We start from the raw sequence: 6,244 nt of genomic DNA, 5'->3' as shown, positions 1-6,244 counted from the left end.
GTGAATGCATGGAATACATTGCCAGCGGTGGTGGTGGAAGCAGAGTCATTAGGGACATTTAAGTGACTGCTGGACATGCACATGTTTAGCAGTGAGTTGAGGGGTGTGTAGGTTGTTATATTTTACATTAGGATTAGACCTCGGCACACTGTTGTGGGCCAAAGGGCCTGTTCTGTGTTGTATTTTTCTATGTTCTATGTTAAAGCATCTCATAAATGTGAGTATTAATATCCACTTTGGCAGATTTAATTGATTTTCATTGGAATGTATCTGCCAAACCTTTAGCAAAACTGAATCAGCAAACAGCTTCAGACTGTGCACACGTCCATCACAAAACATTGCTGCTCCTCATTAACTTTTCAAATGCACTGCTCCATTCCAAATAGCGGACCACCCGTTCCCATTCATAGAAATGTGTTTCTGACAGATGGAAGTGGTTGTTTCTGTACTTCTGCCATTTTTATTGAACTCATCTCAAGTTACACTTTAGAATTTGACGGTCAGGCCAAGACTGTTTGTGTTAAGCTTTGTCAATTTTGACCAGGTTGCCAGCTCTTCATGTTCTTGAATATTGGAATGGGACTGGGTTCTATCAGCCCTCTAGGGACAGGCTGCAAGGTCATTAGGTGGATAATAGGGTGGAAGATGATAAGGGAAGGAAGGAGTTTCCACCTCCGTAGTATGTTATTGATCCCAAATTCGGGAAAGGATGACCACTCAGGTGGTCAATGTAGAGTGTGTTCCAGCCAATGCTGGCAGTTTATTAGCAGTAAGGTCCTCCATTGTGTGGGAGACCTCCCCCTGCATCCTAGTGACACACCTGGAGGATGTCCCTCCTAATGAAGTACCTTGTGGCTCACAACAGGGTATCCCATCTGCACACTGGAACAGTCCCCTGTCCATGGTGGTGATCACTACGGGAACTGGAAATCAGAGTAAGTGAGTGAAAGAAGCCGTGAGGGCTAGAGTGTTCACAACATTCCCAGGACCAGGTTGGCAGCTCCTACTGAGGCCATTAATAAGTCATTAAGATCCCCCAATTGGTGCAAGGACGATGGGTTACTCCTACTCCTAGTAAGAGGACTGTGATTACTGCTGTTTCAGTGCTATCAAGCAAATCGTGAAGTGTGGCCATGTGATAAAATCATTTACATTCAGTGCTGGATACTTGAGACTTTTTGTGAGAAACTTTATAACTCTTCTAAATGTTCTTAATGCACTTTTTGTTTCATGCAATGGTGATTTTCTAAGTAGGATTATAGAGGAAAAACAGACCATTTGGCACAATCAGTTCATGCCAGTGCTTATGTTCTACTCAAGGTGTTTCACATCTTTCCTCATCTAAATCGCCCGTTGTAATTCTCTATTCCCATCCCTTCCTAGTGCTCGCCTAGTTTCCTTGAAATACATCTAAACTATTGATTTCAACTATTCCGTCTGGTCACATATTCCCCATTCTCATCATTCTTTCAGTGAAGAGGTTTCTTCTGAATTCCCTTTTGGACTTCTTGAGGTACCGTCTTATATTGACAGCCTCGAGTTATATTCTATCCCACAGTGAAATGTTTTCTTTGTACCTTCTCTTTTCAAAACCTTTCTTAATTTTCGAACTGTCAGCCTTCTTTTCAAGAGAGAAGTGAACAGCACAACAATTCTTCCTGGAAAAACACAGCCAGAAACTTGTGGAGCATTCTCATAAATCATCTCTTTACTCTCTCTCATACATTCTATAATATGTCAACTCGAACTGCAAACAATACTCTTAATTATAGTCAACCAAATTTTTATAGTGACCCTACTTTCAAATCTATCCCTTTAGAGATAAAACTTAGTACTTTGTTTGCATTTTTATGGCCTTTGGAACCTGTGGTGAAATTGTTAGTGACTGATGTAATTGTCTGAAATCCCTTTGTTTGTCTCCCTCACTTAGACGTGCATCTTTGAATAAGTGACCTGCACATTATTCCAAGGCCCCAAGGGATCCTTCCATATCCACCACAAATTCACCTGCACCTCCACACACATCATCTATTGCATCCGCTGCACCCGATGTGGCCTCCTCTATATTGGGGAGACGGGCCACCTACTTGCGGAACATTTCAGAGAACACCTCTGGGACACCGGACCAACCAACCCAACCACCCCGTGGCTCAACACTTTAACTCCCCCTCCCACTCCACCAAGGACATGCAGGTCCTTGGACTCCTCCATCGCCAGACCATAACAACACGACGGTTGGAGGAAGAGCACCTCATTTTCCGCCTGGGAACCCTCCAACCACAAGGGATGAACTCAGATTTCTCCAGTTTCCTCATTTCCCCTCCCCCCACTTTGTCTCAGTCGAATCCCTCGAACTCAGCACCCCCTTCCTAACCTGCAATCTTCTTCCTAACCTCTCCGCCCCCACCCCACTCCGGCCTATCACCCTCACCTTGACATCCTTCCACCTATCACATCTCCATCACCCCTCCCCCAAGTCCCTCCTCCCTACCTTTTATCTTAGCCTGCTGGACACACTTTCCTCATTCCTGATGAAGGGCTTATGCCCGAAACGTCGAATTTCCTGTTACTTGGTTGCTGCCTGACCTGCTGCGCTTTTCCAGCAACACATTTTCAGCTCTGATACTCCAGCATCTGCAGACCTCACTTTCGCCTTGCACATTATTCCTACCAAGATGTAATACCTTACCTTTATCTGTGTGGATCTTCATTTGCTAATTATTTGAACATACCGTAAATTAATTAATGATCTCTTGCAACTTCTTGTAGTCCTCAGAATTGGCTACATTTCAACATTCCTTTCCAATTTCATGTCATTGTATTGCTAATTTTTTTGTCGTAATTAGATGCAATATTTAATTTGCAGTTTTACTTTATTTTGTTTTGAATTTTTAGAGAGGTGCAGTAATCCACACATTAACTACAACAACTAAATGTAGAATGACAGATAGATGAAAATTATTACAAACACTGGACTAATTAATAGACTCTATTAACTTCACGGTCAAAACAGGGAATTATTTTTTACACGAATGATATGGTGCACTATCTGTAGTACAATAACTTTTTGTCCATTTTTTTGTTGTAGTTTATTTTCCAGGTCTTTCCATACACACCATAAATTGAAAAGGCACCCATCCTCCATTTTAAACTAAATGATAATAAAAAAAACAACATTTATATTAAATGCAACATGATTTATGAAGCCAATCCTCTAGGCTTATACATATTCACAGCCATGTAGAGTTATATAGGGAGAGGCTGAATAGGCTGGGGTTGATTTCTCTGGAGCGTTGGAAGCTGAGGGGTGACTTTATAAAGGTTTATAAAATCATCAGAGGCATGGATACAGTGAATAGGCAAGGTTTTTTCCCTGAGATGGGTGGAGTCTCATCTAAACCTACACTCATGAGTCTAGGTTTAGAGTGAGAGGGGAAAAAGTTGAAAGTACCTAAGGAGTAACTTTTTCATGCAGAGGGTGGTGTGTATGGAATGAACTGCCAGAGGAAGTGGTGGAGGCTGGTGCAATTTCAACATTTAAAAGGCATCTGAGTGTGTATAAGAATAGGAAGGGTTTAGAGGGATATGGGCCAAGTACTGGCAAATGGGACTAGATTAGTTTAGGATATCTGGTCAGCATGGGCAAGTGAGACTGAAAGATCTGTTTCCAAGTTGTACATCTCTATGACTCTGTGATCTACCCCTTTGCTCTTAATGTACTAGTCGAATCTCTTTGGATTATCTTGAACATTATCTGCCAAGGCTATCTCATTTTCCTTTCTTGCCCTCCTCATTTCCCTCTTTAGAATGTCCCTGCCCCTCTTTTACTCTTCGAGATTCACTGAATCTCACTTATCGATATCTAATATATGATTCATTCTTAATCTGAACCAGAGCCTCAATATCTTTATTCCTCCAGTGTTCCCTCCTCTTACCAGCCTTATCTTCACACTAACAGGAACATCATACCTCCGAACTCTCGTTATCTCACTTCTGAAAGCTTCACTCTTGCCGGCCGTCCCTTGAGCTGCAAACAGTCTACTCCAATCAACTCTTGAAAGTTTTTGTCTCATACTATCAAAATTTGCCCTAGTTCAATTAAGAACTTTAACTTATATATAATGCCAATCCTTCCATAGATATTTTAAACTAATCGAAATATGACCCGGGCCCCAAAAAGCTCCCCTACTAACCATTCAGTCACTTGTCCTGCCTTATATCACAAGAGTAGGTCAGGTTTGCTCTTCTGTGAGAGTTACATCTGTATATTAATGAAGAAAATTGACTTTAGCACTTACCAAATTCCTCACCATCCAAGCTCTTAAGATCATGACTGTCCCACTTTATGTTTGGAAGGTTAAAATTTGCGATTATTGCAATCCTATTATTCTTACATATAAATAAGATCTCTCCACATATTCATTACTCAATTTCACTCTGACTACTGGTGGAACTATTACAATTGCATCAAAGTAACCATGCCCTTCTTATTTATGAGTTCCATCCACATAGCTTCACTGGACCATCCCTCAGAAATACCTTGTGTTAGAACAGCAGTAATGTATCACCACAAGATAAAATGACTCCAATCTCCTTCTAGCTCTTCCTACTTCTGCCGTATCTTTGATGGTGGGAGGGGCTTTGAACATAAATTATTCAATTTACTGGTGATGGTTAGTAGCAGAAAATAAAGAGACTGTGGGGGACTTGGGTGATGGGAAATAAAAGGTTACATTGTGTGGAAAGAAAATTCTGGATATAAACAAGAATTTTAAAAAACGAACTCCACTCTGTCTGCCCAGCTCTTGCCTACACCGCTGTACCTCCAGAGTACTTTCCTTTTATTTTGATGAGTTCAAGTTAATCTCACCCGCTGTTTTGTACTTGTCAACCATTTGTTAACGGGTGTTTGCTGTTACAGAATGTAGGCTGTCTTACTGTGTACGTTCTCAGAGTTCAGTGTTTGGAGTCCTTGTTGTTTCAACCTGTGCTTTGGTCCATCATGCAAAATTACAGAAAAATATTAACAGCAATTTAAGGTAAAATGTTAGGATATTGGAAGAACAGCTAAGAGCATCAAGTTTGACAGAGGGGTTGTGGGAAAGGACATGGAAAGCAGCAGGGTTTCCAGAACTTCTGATCTTTGTCTTCTCTGATCGAAATCAACCTGTGATTGATCATTTTTGAGGATTGTTATTCATTAATATCGGTGTGTCAGATAGATCTCCGTCTCAGGGAGGGGTGACGTGCTTCTTTGTTTTGTGATGAACTCAGGGGAACATACAATAGTAAGGGGGTAAACCCAAAGGGGGTGAAGGAGCAGAGGATCCTCCATGTGTATGTGCACAAATCAGGGAATGTACCATGACACGTGGACAGAAGAGCAACTAAACCCTACTTCATCAATAACACCGTAGAGAACAAACACAAAGCAATTATGTTAAACTGAAATCAAACAGTCTCTTGTCTCACCTGGAATGTTGCATCTAGTTTCAGGAGCCACGTTTTTGACAAAAGGCAAAATTATGAGATTGGGTGCGTGACTGATTCACAACACTATTCCCGGGATGATACACCTCACCAACTCTGAGAAATTGAGAATGTTCTCCTCTGCTGATAGTTTCCAGACTCTGTGAACAGTTGCTATGATTGGTTCCCAACTCCGTCTTGCATCATATAGATCCCAATGGCTGAATATTTCAGGGACTCATGAGCTCTGACTTGCCTGATCAACATCGACCTCTGATTTATTATTTTTGAGGGTTGCTGTTCAGTAATATCCCTGTATCAGATAGATCCCAGTCTCATTCCCTGGGATTTGACAGGTGTGGTGTGTCAAATAGATCCCAGGAATAGTGCTCCATGAGATTTATGTGTGAGAAAAACTCCAGTTCTGAGAATCCGCCCTTGGATTGTGCACGTGTTGTGTCTGACTACCTGACTGAACGTTGACATTTTTGGCTGATGAATGTTTCGTTGGGCGCTTTAGGTGGTGAGTTATGCATTACTAACCCAGGCTGTCCGGACATTGGGAGTACATGTAGTTTAGACGGTGTAGAGTAAACTTTCAAACTCCTTTGCCTGCCTTTTATAGGCTTCTGGTGGAGCAAAGCTCCTCATTTGTATCATTACGTGACCCGAGGCCGTGACCTTTGGTGCATAAGAGGAAATGTTCTCTAATCATTCTGCCTCTGGAGTGTTCCATCAGGCATATCGTGTGAAAGATGTATTTACATTAGTGGGC

The sequence above is a fragment of the Hemiscyllium ocellatum genome, chromosome 13 (genome assembly GCF_020745735.1).
Source record: "Hemiscyllium ocellatum isolate sHemOce1 chromosome 13, sHemOce1.pat.X.cur, whole genome shotgun sequence".
Lineage (NCBI taxonomy): Eukaryota > Metazoa > Chordata > Chondrichthyes > Orectolobiformes > Hemiscylliidae > Hemiscyllium > Hemiscyllium ocellatum.
This window is presented reverse-complemented; position numbering follows the sequence as displayed.